We start from the raw sequence: 14,456 nt of genomic DNA, 5'->3' as shown, positions 1-14,456 counted from the left end.
ATATGTGAGCATCTCAAATCCTTTTTCTTCGCCTACCATATGTTATATGACCAAATTTGTACGACCTTTTACATCACATCTCGCCGAGGGGGCCTTGAACAATGATCCTTTCCTCTTTTATGAGGAAAAAGTGCAGAACATAAGCTGCCCGGTTCAGGTCTGGCGAACTGACCATCATTTATTGTCAGTTTATTACATCAAAATGCGACTTAGCGTCCTGATGTATTCAGCAGAAAGGGCCATTACACACACAAGAAAAAAACTAAACACTTCTGTAAGCAGTCCTGTGTTAGACGCCTAGCACTGTGAACCTCACTTCTAATCTGTGAAATGCAGAATCATTTAAAAACAGTGTTCATAACAGCACCTATTACATTTGATTTCTCCTCCCTCCTCCTCCCAATCAGAGCTTGTGCGATTTCAGAGAAGAGGGTGACAAATGAGCCTTCGGTCTCCAAGAACCTCAAACGTGAAGCTCAAGAACAGGCTCACTTCTAATGGCTTGTGAAATCTGGTGTTTCCACTATCAGGAGCACGACTGTGGGGAGGGGCGGGGGTGACTAAAACTGAACTTGTGAAATGACTGTTCTTACAGCAGCTGCAGCAGCGCAGAGGGGAGAGGACAGGGGCTCCCACTCGGCCAGGGCTGCTGGGAAGTGTTTCCTGAGCGACAGCGCCAGCCCAGCCAAGACCATCCTGCTTAGAAAGCAAATGAGATAAACACAGACTCGAAAAGCCGGCAAAAAGACTCACATGACAGGCAGAGTGTTAATGAGGAGGGAAAATTAATTAATCTAAAGCCTTACTGAGACTCTCCCTTGAAGTACAGTAACTTCCATACTGGTTATACCAGGTTTTTAATAGGATTTGGAGATACCACAAATAATCTGGTAAAGTCAATAAAAAACAATATGTTTCTATATATAATTTAGGTACCTCCAATCCTAAATGTTTGCGGGGGAAAGAAAGTTAAAAAAATATTGGGGGATCATGTTGCTGGTCCAGCACCACGACTTGAGCAAATTATTGTTTCCTTAGCAGATGCCCTTATCTAGGGGCATAAGGTTAATTAAAAAAAAATGTTTGAAAACAGTACAAAAAAAATCTAGAATTTAGTATAAAGAAAGTAACTGCAAGGATTGCTAATCACAATAGACATTTTGCCTTTTACCCAGAAACCATGAATAGCTAGTGTTCTTTTAATTAGGTCATTAGATTGACAAAAAAAACTGCAGTGGCACACACCCCCCAGTCTCTGATAGACGGCCATTACTAATTTATCGCTCCGTGCAAATGCGTCTGGGCGACACCTCTTTAGACCAGATAAAGTGGATACAATAGTGCAACTGTTTTCAGATTTGACACGCTGTGCATTTGGAAGTAGGTACCAGACTCCACTAGCTCTAGTACAGTTCACTGGCTGAAAGGCGCACATGGTTCCAAACAGGGAGCTCATTCTTACCCTCTGACGAATATGTCAGGTTATCAATCCAGTAAGATGACACATTCTCTGTGTGAAGGGAACCATTTCTGTCTCGTCATAAAACTAAGCAAATCCATACAAGGCATCAGTGTGTCAGCGCCCATTGTACACTACTCTCCATTCTGGTGAAAAGAAGATTTGTCTGGATCTCTCATCTAACCTCGGGTTAAAAATCAACCCACAACCATTAAAATATCCCCCTCCAGGCTAAATTGTGAAACCACAGGACTGAAATGCTAATTAAACGGGCTCTGGGACTACTGATCAGTGTCACCTGCAAACCCTGCTTGAGGGACTGATGAGGCAAAACAGCCAGCACCCACGAAGTAAAGCGACAAGCAGCTTACAATGTTTTGCAATCAGAAAAAAAGGTTCAGTGTTTTTAGATAGGAAACAACTTATGATAAATTTAAAGGGATATCACATGATTAAAAAACAACAGTCCTACAAACAGCACACATTAAAACTATACAACGTGAATTTCCAATCAAACCACACTTTCTGAATCAATATGACAGACAGATCCTGCTGCACATTTCAATAGTCAGGCAATTCAAAGTAATGGTGTACACTGCTCAAGGGGAAAAAAGCACTGTATCATCCTCAAAAGCTAACCTAGTTGTCGCAGGAAATAAGAATTTAATTGATTTGAAGTCATAAATAGAATATCAAGTTTGCTGTGCAAGATAAAACATGCTTTAGTGGTTAGATGTGACTCATTTAAAAGGTTAAGAAAATAAAAAAATCTGATCAGTAAAGGGAGAACCTTAAGTAGATACAGAGATTTTAACTTTCCTGATACATTTCTAATTAAATATTTGCTTGATAACAGATTGCCTTTCTCCCTGACCAAAGAATTTGAGCAATTAAGTCAAACATGGTCTTGTTAGTGAATCTCAGTGCTGCTGTTGTGCAGATCAGAGAATTTCACTGACACCATTGTTTCATATTTCAACGACTCCCAAATCCTAAAGAAGATGCAGTGTTACACTAGATGCCACCAAACTGCTTCTATTGCTACGCCAACAGGACAACATTTCACTTCAATTGGCAGGCAATCACTTTTTCTGCCTTTATTTGAACAAATGAGCAGTGCAAATATGTGCAAAACGTTTAAGCGCAAAGCTTTCATAACGTGCCTCACCTTTAAGAACGATCAAGAACATTCAATTCTTGTAACAGCTAGCCAAGCGAGTCAAAGCAAGAAGGAGAAGAAGGAGAAAGAAAGCACTTTATGGAGTGATTAAAAAAAACAATCTAAAAAATCCAATTTACTCCAATTTACTAAAAAGGTACGGGTATACATGCCTATAAATTTATTGGTCTTTATCCACTGATTCACAAATCACACAGACACATTGTTGCTTTACACATTGGTTCACCATTATCCAATGCATTGCAAATCTAACTATCTTTGCAGACATGTGAACGGTTATGTAGACTTATGCAAGTGTCCAGACTGTATTTTGAGTCCCAGAATCAAAACCCCCTCCTTTACATTAATCCTTCTAGAAAAAATGTTCATTAACTATTGATTCACTACACTAGCACTTAACTAGAATGCATCCCCAGTAAAGACCAAGGTAATAAACTGTAAGCACATATAAAATTAGATATTAGAAAGTCCGAGAGAAAGAGGGAAAAAAAATCCAATGAAAGGTAAAATAATAAAAAGGTTTATTCAGTATTACATTAGCAAAAGAACAGTAAAGGATGAAGCCTATCTGAAATCTTTTAGAAGATGAAAGGCACATGGCTGCAGTGTTGAATTAATATTTACTTTTGGTGTTCATCAGAGAAGAAACTGACCCAACTCAAATCTGAAGTTATAAGAATGTTATATATAAATTATATATATTATTAGGCTTATATAGGTTATGGGAACAACAATTAGAAATAAAATTAAGGGATTACCTGTATCACCTGTATCATAGCAAGATTCTATTCTTAGGTACTGTACGTCTTGCTTAAATAAATAGTTCTTTGGAAAATCAACAGCAGGAATCAGTACAAACAAAGCAAACAATGTTATTTTCAGAAGGATTACATTCCTTTATAATTCTCAAATTACAGGCAGCAGGCAGGCATGGTAATGTACAGTATGTCTTTGAAGTGGGAACTGATTAATGGATCGAAAAACAGAATACACAGAGAGTGTAAACTGTTGTTTCACAATTACGCTGCTGATTTTTTGAGGAACCCAATGTAACTCATCCCGTTAAGTTCCCATTAAAGGAAAAAAGGAAAGTTTGTATCTGCTGCCTCGGTATCCCAAGAATCTCACGTCTAACCAGCATCTGCGTGACTTCAGGTCGCGTGTGGTACAGTATATCTATTGTTCACAGTATGGCATCTTTAAGTATTCGTGCAACCCAGCAATTATTAGTTCCAGCCACAGCGTTAGTGTCTAAACATTGATACCATGATAAAAGAAAAAAAAGCAGATTGAAATAGTCCTTGTTACACAGCTCTGTGGGAAAGGAGCAGTATCAATGTTCCATCATTGCTGAGGGACTGCTTGAGGCCTGTATCCACTACATTCTGTGTCTGCAAGATCCCCAGTCCTGAATGCACGCCACCTCAAGACCAAAGTGCTTTGATGTAGTTTAAGCTTCAGCAGATGAAAACGAGCACAGGCTTGTCCGAACTGCTGCACATGAAGACACCAGGTATCTTTTGCCTGGGGAGGGCAATCAGCTGTCCTGGGCATTTTGGAACAACCACAGCAATATACTCTGTGGAGGCTGTGGGTGTATCTTTATTATTCTCGGTAAACCAATGCAAAACTGAACAGTTGGAATCTCTCAGGTGTCTTGGCTCACACTCAACCAAAATGCACAAACCTCTCTTTTTTATATTTCCCCCACAATGCATTTATATTTTGCACTATAATAGAAAACCATTTTTTTTTTTGCTCGTCCATTCTGGTACGTCCTTTGTTGTTGATTTTATTCATTCATAAGGGCTATTCGCACCAATTGAATAATTTAACAAAAATGCAATCAGCATCTGAATCTGAATTCCGGCTGATTTTTTGCCCTGTAGGTGTTCAGGTGATGTTTCAGGGTATTGTTCGTCATCAGTGCGGCATAGTTTATCGATATACATAGGAAACGGAGATGAAAGATTTAGAAAGAACGGCTGTTTGACATTTCAAGGATGTGGAGTCCATACCAATTTCTATTTGTTCCACATGTTAAAACAGACCAAAAACGAAACTTTTTAAATCAAAAACTTGGATCCATCCTCCAATCACAAAAGGTGAACCCAGGACCAGTAACTAAGCCTGCTGTGAAATCTAAAGGATCTCTGTATAAGTCTGAAAGAGCACTGGCCCCAGTACTGATCTCTGAGGTACTAAACTAATAACATCACCCTGATCTGAGGAATTCATCCCTTACCTGAAACATTTCTTTCTTTTCAAATGAAAGTTTCCTATGATCACCGAGATGCTTTATTTTTACAATACTTTTATCATTATAATATATTTTTTCAACAACAAGAACCTCCACAAACCAGACTCTGTAAAATAAAAGTGGCTTGTCCATATTTCATTGTGAATACCTAAGTCTTTACCAGCTTTTTTAAATAAAAAACAGTTTTTCTGTAACCTTTGCATAAATAACACTTTTTTTACCTGTAAAACTTTGATAACCATTGTTTTTAAGCAAAAAACTTTCAATAAATCTGAAGTAGAAGATCAGACTAAAACCCATCAGCAACATAAGCCTGTAGTAGGGCCAAATCCCCATCAAATACACTGGAGTTAAAATACTTGTGAGGCTTTTTAAAAGGTGTTGTTGATATTTTGATGTCATTGTCAGGCATTTCAGAATATAAAAGCTGTATGCAATACAAATTCACTGCAACGTCAGTCTAAGATGCCGACTACAAAGCACTGCCACCATCCTCTGAATGGGACCAAGTCATTTACAACAGTCATTTCACACTTCGGTCAAGTCACAGGAACACCAGTGTTACATGGACAGCATGATTTCAGTGCACTGCAGATTTATTGTATCCTCATGAACCAATTTTGCTGTTTACAGTACCATGAAATAGGAATATAACAATGTCATTGTGCATGAAACCACAGTATTTTTCAATCTCATGTGTTAATTACCAAAGCCAGAGTACTGAAGAAGCTGGGGAGCTTTGTGTATTACACAATTACTAGCAGCATAAGAAAAGAACTTCTTTTCTTACTTCTTTCTCTCAGGGAAACTGACATTGTTTTAATTGCATTATCCCAGCACTGGGTTAAAAAGGTAAAAATTGAAGTGCTCCTTGACAGAGAAAGGAATGGGACATCTCAGCTTTGTCAGTGCTGTGTTCACACCTCACATCACCTCGTGACTACAGACACCTTTTGCAATATTGTAACAGTGATGTTACCTCACTGGGGACACAGAGGGTGCCTCTCTGAAGGCCCTTCAACACATGGGAGTGGAGGGCTTGCTGCTGCTGGATACACAGACCGTGTGATTAATTTGGGCCATATCCGAGCTCCTGTACCTCTTAATGTGAGGATGTCCCTGCTCGGGAACCTCTAAGCCCTGCTTAGCACCTAAGAGACGAAAAGGTTAACATGTATAGCGAGTAGAGCTATCCTCCGTCTCTGCTGTCCCTTCAATCCGGTTGCCTGCGGGCTCGAAGTTGCACGACGTTGCTCCCTAACTCCACCTACGCCACACCAGATCCTCAGCGGACCATGTTTCACCTGGAGGTGACGTCACCTCTGTAACTCGCTCGCTCCAGGTCTTCTCCAGCCGCACCGAGCCCTGTTCCACATGAGCTGTCACGATTTAAAATTAATTCTAAAGAAGGTCACAGTTTTCTCTCGTGGACTCCTCAATTACATTTCCGCACAAAATCCTCAATTTGCTCACTTTGTGTGAAAACCTTAAAACACACTTGCTTTCTGCTTCATCAGAAGAGGCCAAGAGGGTCTTGGGCACTTACTGCTCTGCCAGCGCAAACCTTCAGGAACTGAGATGGGACTGTTGTTGCATTCTGATGTTCAAACTCTCAGCAACATTTCCTCAGAAACCAGGGGAAAAGTGTTTGAGAAGATGGGACAGTGTACTTCCAAAATCTGGCTAAAACTAGGTGAACAAAGAACTAAAGTGCAAGCTTATACCTTTTTGCTAATGAAAATGCATTTAAATAATGGTTCAACGAAAACAATGAAAAAAAGAGTATTTTATCCTTAAAAGTATAGATTGTCTGAATGTTTACCCATAGTACAGTTGCAACACACGTATTTCTACTCTGCCCCTGCCAGGATTTAATCAGTGTTGCACTCGGGCTCAGAGCAACACAGCGCAGCTCCGCTGTGCCCAAAGACCTGGTCTTCTGCAGCTGCACAATTCCACACTGTCTCGGTTTCAAAGGGCAACAAGCTTCCGTTAATGCGCTCACTGTACCGAGCCCTGTCACACGTATGGCATAGGCTAGCAGGAGATTATACGGTCCGATTCCAAAACCCTACAGATCCCTTGACAGGTCAGCTCAGCATCAGCGTAGGCCTAATAACGTATGATTCTGGCATTAGAAAACACGGAGTAAAAAAGATTTAAGTTGTTAATATGAAAATGCACTGGAAGTGCGTTGCACTGCAGTTATAAGTTATGCACGTGTCCAAGCTAAGCACTCCGGTAGCCTTCTTGCTTGCCGTATTTTTGCTCCTCTCTTCTGTTCACATCAAACTCCGGCACCTCATGATTTACAAATTAACGACAGTATCAGCCTACGTGGCCAATAACCCCTTCCACAACTGTTTCATGAGCATATAAGGAGGGTTGAAACTTCATTTGTTTCATTTTATTACTTCAGGTCTAAAAACAAACGTTACGAAAGTACCTACTTTATCTCCAGAAGTAAGAGTGTGCAGCTCCGTGTGAGGCCCAGAGAATCACTGCCGCTGTGATTCGTGAGTAGAATGAAAGGGCTGAGTGACCAAACTCTTCTGCCAACAAATTTCTTACAGATCTGAATTGCTTTTCATGGCTAGTATGCATCAAGACAGTAACATGTTGCAGACGCTGCAAGAAAAAAAATAAGTCCATTTCACACCTTTCTGTTCACAAAGGAACAAACCTTTCCTTGTTCGGAGTCTGGAGTGTCCCCAACAGTCAATTGTCAGAACATAGGGAATCTAGCAGTTTCAAGTGTCTGAAAGGTGTCTAGGTCTAGCTCTGTGTGTGAGTTTTAAAAGACCAGTCTAATTATTAAAATGTTCGGAAATTGCTGAGTGCTGCAATACTAAGCCTTCTTGTTAAATGCAAGACATGTGTGGTGAAAGTGAACCTAACTGGGTCACAGTGAAACCACAATCTGTACAATTTGCTGCCTTCTCAAACAGCTGGAACCAAATTGCTGCATCTTCACGTTTTGCCATCTTTCTTCTTAAAAATCACAGAAGTTTGAAAGATTTTGCTTTCAAATAACTTGCTGCCTAGCAACCCCCAGGCACAGACAAGGATAGTGGGACACCCTGCCTGGTCATGTGACCGAAACCCCCATATCCAAACACACAGTGTCCTACTGCACATTTACCATTCCCTTTCCCAAGCATAAAATGGATTTCGAGCCCTCTTCACAAGAACTAAATGTACCGAAAGATAAACTCACTCCAACTCAGCAGCTGCCATTTATCAAACATTTACAGTACATGCATGTCTAAAGGAGTGGCTTACTCTATTACCTGAAAAACAAAAATGCAACAGTTTGTGCGTCTGTGGGAACTAAAATAAAATTGACTGACCGCTTTGTAAGACACATACAAAGCATTCAAATGAATATTACAGCACTTCTAGGTGCCTGACACTTCAGCAGCGATAATCACATTGTTGAAAACATCACCATCTGTGGCGTGAGTCAGTGTTATGGAACTAATGCTTCCTGCAAACAAAGGGAGGGAGAAGAGAAACTGGGGACTTTGGAACCTCTTGTAATGAGCATTCTGTTCTGAAATCACGAAGGCACCACACTCGGACGTTTTTAAAAAGCGTAACCATAGAGCAGTGCACCTTTCGAAGCAACCAAAGAAGGACGTCAATTCAAAATGTCCTGAAATGAACTGCTTTTTTAAAAAAAAAATTAAACCTTGTGCACAACATAAAGCTTTTTCAGGCATTTGGCATCCATAGATGGAAGATTTTTCAACACCCAGGTTAGGGTGGGAGCAGTTACAACGAATTATGGGTATGAATATGAATGACCTCTTCATCCAATCACAACGCTACAGGAGACACAACATGTCACGGGTAGGATGAAGTTCGAGTAGTAGCTGCATCAGCCTTCTCAGCCAAAACGTTATGCCTCTTTTCTTTTTCTTTCAGCATGGAATAAAACTTTACCATTCCATATCATGGGTATGAGTACTAATTAGCTATTGCCATATTACAACAGTTGGGAGTCTTATAACTTTGGACATCAAGTAAGTCATTTTTGTAAGATTTTACATATATGAGCCTACAAAACACTATCATAACTCCTTCACAAATACTACACAGCACAATAAAATTTCACATTAACATACCAGGACTACTGTTACTTATCTGAAGAAATTCCTAGTCAGCTCTCAAGTCCTTATTAGCACCTTCTATTATTTTCACCTGACTTCTCTCTTCTTGGAGTTCTGCTCTTAGTTTCTTGCTGAAACTCCCTTGCAAACCCACCGCAAATGACTGTGCACTTGCAATGTCATTTGCACAAATGGTTCTCAAAGATTACGCATGTCGTACGCCATCTTTGTGAAGGAGACAGTATTTTTTAGCCCCATTCAAGTAAAGAGTCCCAGTTGTTTTACACTACATGCGCATATTCTCACGGACGTGGAGAGTATTTAGAAAGGGGGCTGTGCGTGTAGTGCAATCCTGTGAATGAGGGCCAAGCTCAAAATATCTACCTGAAGACACGTTTGTGAGACATGTCTTGAGCAAGTTACAGTGTTGTTTTCTCCCATGACTTCAGTAGGTCATCATCTCTCGAAAGGAAAGACGAAACCAGTTCAGCTAACCACAGTCACTCTTGATGAGAAACACTAGCGTGCTCTGGGCGCATAGCTGTATGCTTTCTGCTTAGGCAGGAAAGGCCCAGGCTTTAATTAATAAACCATTTCAATTATTTGCCAATGTATTCATTTACCCATTTAAATCTCAATAAATGGGTCAGTTTATTTATTAAAGGCTGGGCCATACACATAGTAGCTGAAAGGCAGCAGTTGTGCTTCGGAAATAAATGTTTTTTTCCCTTCTCTGTGCACTTTTAAGGTCTAAGCATACTGAACTTCATATGCCATATTCTGCAAACGGACAGCACGACAGGACACCAGAAAACTGATTCTGCTGTGGCGAGACAGAAATGAAGCTGAGCTCTGGCAACCCCATATATAATTTGAGAAGTGGTTTGGATTAGCTACACACAGTATTTTGGATCTGCCTTCTACACCCATTTTCAGTCAGTTCCTGAATGTGTTGTGGGTTATATTAAACAGATTACACTGCAGAGAATGAAAAAGTGGCCCAAGCCTTTGCTTCTTGTTTCTCTGCTGAATACCCTTTGATTAAGTGAAAACCTGCCCACAGTGCTTCTGTGTCTGGACAGTAACAGGGTTCCAGGCGATGCACACCACCCCTGGTAGCACCAAGACCTTTATTAATATTTCAGCAGCCTTGGCAACAAGAGACCTTTTGTTAATTTCAACACAAAATGAAATGTAATGCCTCCTTTTCTTTTTTCTTCTCACAAGACTAATAATTTAAGTGTAATAAAGGAGAATTGCAATTCTCAACCAGATTCATGCACGCAGCACAACAGAGTCTACAGTGTCCTGTTTTAACAAAATGAGCTTGTTGCTGCTTGTTTTTCCTTTTGTGCGACTTCTAAGTGTCTACCCACTACTGCAATACTGCCTTTTCCTTGTCGGTGCTGTACAGAATGTAGACAGGCACACACGTGGTCTGATCCTTCCAGAAAATAAACCTGATGGGAAAAAAACTTGGCCAGTTATTATTGTCCCCATCATGATTAGTGAACAGGAAGCCAGTCAAATCCCACTGGCATTATGTATTCAGAAGACATTCATAGATAAAACACATCGGTCATGCTTACTGCAAGATGGTGGTGGATCAAACTCAACTGCGCCCAGGTCTTCCAGCTCGGTGCGAAGGCTCTCTGTGAAACCTGTAAAGTCAACAGGGAAGTTATTCTTATGCGATCTGCAGACGGCTTCAGATCAAAATAACAGGGACATGAGATCAAACAAACAAACACCACAGCCTGGCCACTGTCCTGAGCTGACAGTTTCTACAATGCCCAGGGAATAGGACACAAATTTAAACACATCTGTAAATATATGATTCTTGAAGCAGGCAGCATGGTACCAATGGTGATTAGTGCTCCCATCCCACAGCTCGTGGATCCCAGGTTTGATTCCTAACTAGAGCACCTTCTCTGCACAGTCTGAATGTCGTTTTTAATTGTCATGTGGGATCTCTACTGGAGCTTCGGTTTGACAGGGTCTGGGTTAACAGGTGACAATGGTCTGCGTGTGTAATTAATGTTCCTTGTGGCCAGTGTCAGCCAGGTCAGGCTCTGGCTCAGCACTAAGCAGTTACTGAAAAGGGACGGACAGGCGATTCCTGATATTTTTACTGATAACTCGAAGTCATTCCATGCCTCCTGATCCGTAATGACAACAACCCTTCACAAAGAAGGAACGCAACTCTGTCAAATGAAACGGGAAAACAGCTTCCAATCGGAGAAAGGAAAACTTTTGAAACATCTGAGGCTTGGCAGCATCTAGCACATCGAGAAGCTCACACCTCCATTGGATTTTATTGGCAGCTGATTAACCTTCTGCCACAGCTGTCAAGGAGCGGAGCTTACAAGGTTAACCGCCAGACAGTAAAAGAGCAAGCCAGATGCAGAACTGAAATCCAAATGCCTCTCCGCCCTGGATCTCAGATGGGCTTCTCTCTTTTGTGGTTTATGCTATGTTCTTCAGAGCTGTATATTTAAAGTACACTGTAAAAAAAACATGTGGAGAGAAAGGAATTGCATTGAGCTTTATCACCCAAGGACTGCAAGTTCAGAAGTCTAAACCTACAGTAAGAGGATTTCAATCAGGTTCTCCTTCACAATACGACCATATTGCACTCAAAACGCAAAACAACACTGTTTATTTATCAATAATGGTGTGGAACCACGGCCATCACTTTACTGAGGATGTCTGGCTTTCCGGCATTTCACACATACTTTTCCCCGGAGACTTGGACCAGACTGAGAAAGGCGAACAACAACAACAAATAACACAGATTTTATTCTGACATCTTTAAAATGACGGGGAACTGGTTGGGGTTTTCACACAAAGCAAAAAGTCCCAGACCAGTCTTCTGGCACCTCTCGCCCAATACCCAGACTCATCTTTTTAACGGGAATTAAAATATAAATAATTGGACAGGCAAACAAAATTCGGGGAGGAGAAAACAATTGAAACATCTGCTGAAGATGGTATAACTGTACAAGACTGTCTGTTAGGTCTGATTATATGAGCAGAAGCCCTTTCGTGCCACCAATGGGATATGTAAAAAGTCAGGGTGCCCATCTGCTGACTCCCTGCACTAAAAGCCAAAGCGGATGGAGAACGTCTGACCAATCTGTAGGTATGAGTCCGCCGGGGAGACCAGCAACAATGTCTGGCAAAAAGACTGAACACTTCAGGACTGCGGAGACTGTTTGTGTTTCACTGGAGCGGTCGGTACACTGCTCCATGTACAGAGCTTAAAAGCATATATGCTTTGAAACACAGCACAGCAAGGAAAGACATCGTAAATAACATTGAAACCACAGATGTGAAAAAGCCCAACAATACAAAAAAGGCTCTTCTCTGTTCCGTTTTTAGACTACTTCTAATCTTCTCTGAAGAGCCTCATTTTCGAACGGCTGTGGGAGTGAAAAACTTTGGCTTATTTCATTAAGTAATGCCGATATCCGAGCGTCGCCCGGTTCCAAATTTTTTTTAAATTCTAAACATAGCTGTGTACTGCACTTCTTTACACGGGCTTGAAAAAAAAAGCTTTGAAATTTGTTAAAAACTCACAACGTTTTTGGGGGGATTGTTCTGCGGATGGGAAGAGGGGAGGAGGATACTCTCCAAGCGGGACCAGCGCTTCACAAAATGAAGCAGCTGCCGAGTTTGTGAAGCTCATCTCTCCAGAGTCATGTACAATCTGATACCATTTACCATGTTTAAACTCCCCAACAGTACTTGATGGAGCTGAAATGAGGTACCAATACCACAGAGACCCACCCCGGGGAGCCAGAACGAAGATTAGGCTGTAGAAGGAAAGGCAAGTGTGTCTCGAGGGCTGCCCACCTCCCCGACCTAAACCGCGCTGTTGTGCGTCTTCAACCCATCCCTAGCGCCCCCACAACAGGTGGCTCCCTAGCATGGTTCATGCTCATGAAGGGTACCGCAAAACACTGAAGATCAATCAGCACATAACATCAACTGCATCCTGCATGAACAGATTCATATTTTTGAGGAAGTGCCGTACTACTGACTGCTTCAGATGCCACGTTCTCCGGATGTTTGAAATAAATTGTTCCAGTACGAAGTGCAGCCTAATTAGCGAGCTGAAGTAAAAAAAATCAAGACGAGTCCCAGAAGCATGGTGGGAGAGAAGGACACGTCATGAAAACAGAAATGAGAGACAAGGATTCTTTGAAGCAAAGCGAACTCGCATGCTTTCAGGTTAAACGTGACCACAAACGGACCAGGACTATACGCCAGGCTTTGGGAGGATAACATTCTCTTCACTGCCATAACATCTCCAAGCCACCATCCACTTGTCTTGAATCGAAGATCGCCGCAAGTTTTTCTGTTGTTCTAGTCTCTGAAAACAAGTCCGCAGAATGAGCGGATTTCAAAAGCAGATGAGAAAGCAGAAAACCTTTCATTGTTTTAGTGCAGCCACCATAGAAACTGCACTGTTACTAATCTCTTTTTTTTCCAATTTTTCCTACCTGGTATCACTTTCATAATCATGGGTGTTGTGGGGCTACAATTTCCAACGATTTCTAAATAGGCATATCAATGTCAAGAATTACACACTCAACAAAAGAAGCCAGAGGCGCAGCGTTTGCCCTTAAAACATTTATAGACTGCTAAGAAATGGAAGTGGATTATAGCAGAGGTTAACTCCTAAATCTTTTAGCTTTGAGGAGGCAGTTTTATAGGCACCCTGCTACTGGGTCCTGTTAATAGCTCACACACAAGGCCTGGCTTAGGCTTGAAGGAAAACTTATTCCCAACAAGTGAAACAGCTCACAGCTCAGTATTTGGCACGGTTAGGGTTCACCGACTTCCTAATCTGTGCATGGTTTACTCTGGACAGCAAAGCAGCTCAAACCCACCTTACCAGCTATGTACGAGCTGCCCAGAAGGCCTTGAGCAGATAAATTACTAGTGAGGCGGGATCTTTCCGACTGTTTCTGTCCAGACGCATCCTATAAGCTGGAACATTTCTCGAGTGATCCCCAAGGGTGCCAACCAGGAATTCAGGAGGTCGAACAGGAGCAAGCACGCCCCCACCTCCACTTCCACTCATACTTGTCAGATCCCAGGTTTGGATCGCCGGGCACTGCCGACTACGATGGCTGAGCCGATCGCCATCCTAGAGTCCCTCCTTCGTAGTGCCAGTTCCATCTGCTTCCCGATCCCATGCCAAGTCGCATCCTCCAGGGGAATGAAACCCCTCACCCCCGCGCCACAGCGCCCCGATGAAAACGCACCTGACAGGATGAGACGCGAGGAAGGACGGGAATTTTAGAAGTCATGGAAGTTGGAAACCAAATGAGCTGGTAGCGGGACTGTCCTTAGACTTTTTAAGCCACCTCCCCACTGGGCTACACCAGGTAAAGGACAGTCACACACACAATTTATTTCTGGATTCAAAAGCTCTGA

At 41.8% G+C, this 14,456-nt stretch overlaps 1 protein-coding gene across 1 annotated transcript in view; it reads right to left on the bottom strand.

The window, feature by feature from the left end:
* peli1b (pellino E3 ubiquitin protein ligase 1b) overlaps positions 1–14,456 on the bottom strand; it is a 48,645-nt gene that overhangs the window by 26,124 nt on the left and 8,065 nt on the right. The window contains exon 2 of the mRNA XM_088933970.1: positions 10,601–10,672. The gene's annotated coding sequence lies outside the window, so the exon portion shown is untranslated. The remainder of the gene's footprint in view (positions 1–10,600; positions 10,673–14,456) is intronic.

The sequence above is a fragment of the Atractosteus spatula genome, chromosome 15, assembly GCF_055471065.1.
Source record: "Atractosteus spatula isolate fAtrSpa1 chromosome 15, fAtrSpa1.hap1, whole genome shotgun sequence".
NCBI lineage: Eukaryota > Metazoa > Chordata > Actinopteri > Semionotiformes > Lepisosteidae > Atractosteus > Atractosteus spatula.
The sequence above is the reverse complement of the archived record's forward strand: the minus strand, read 5'-3'. Positions and strand labels throughout refer to the sequence as shown.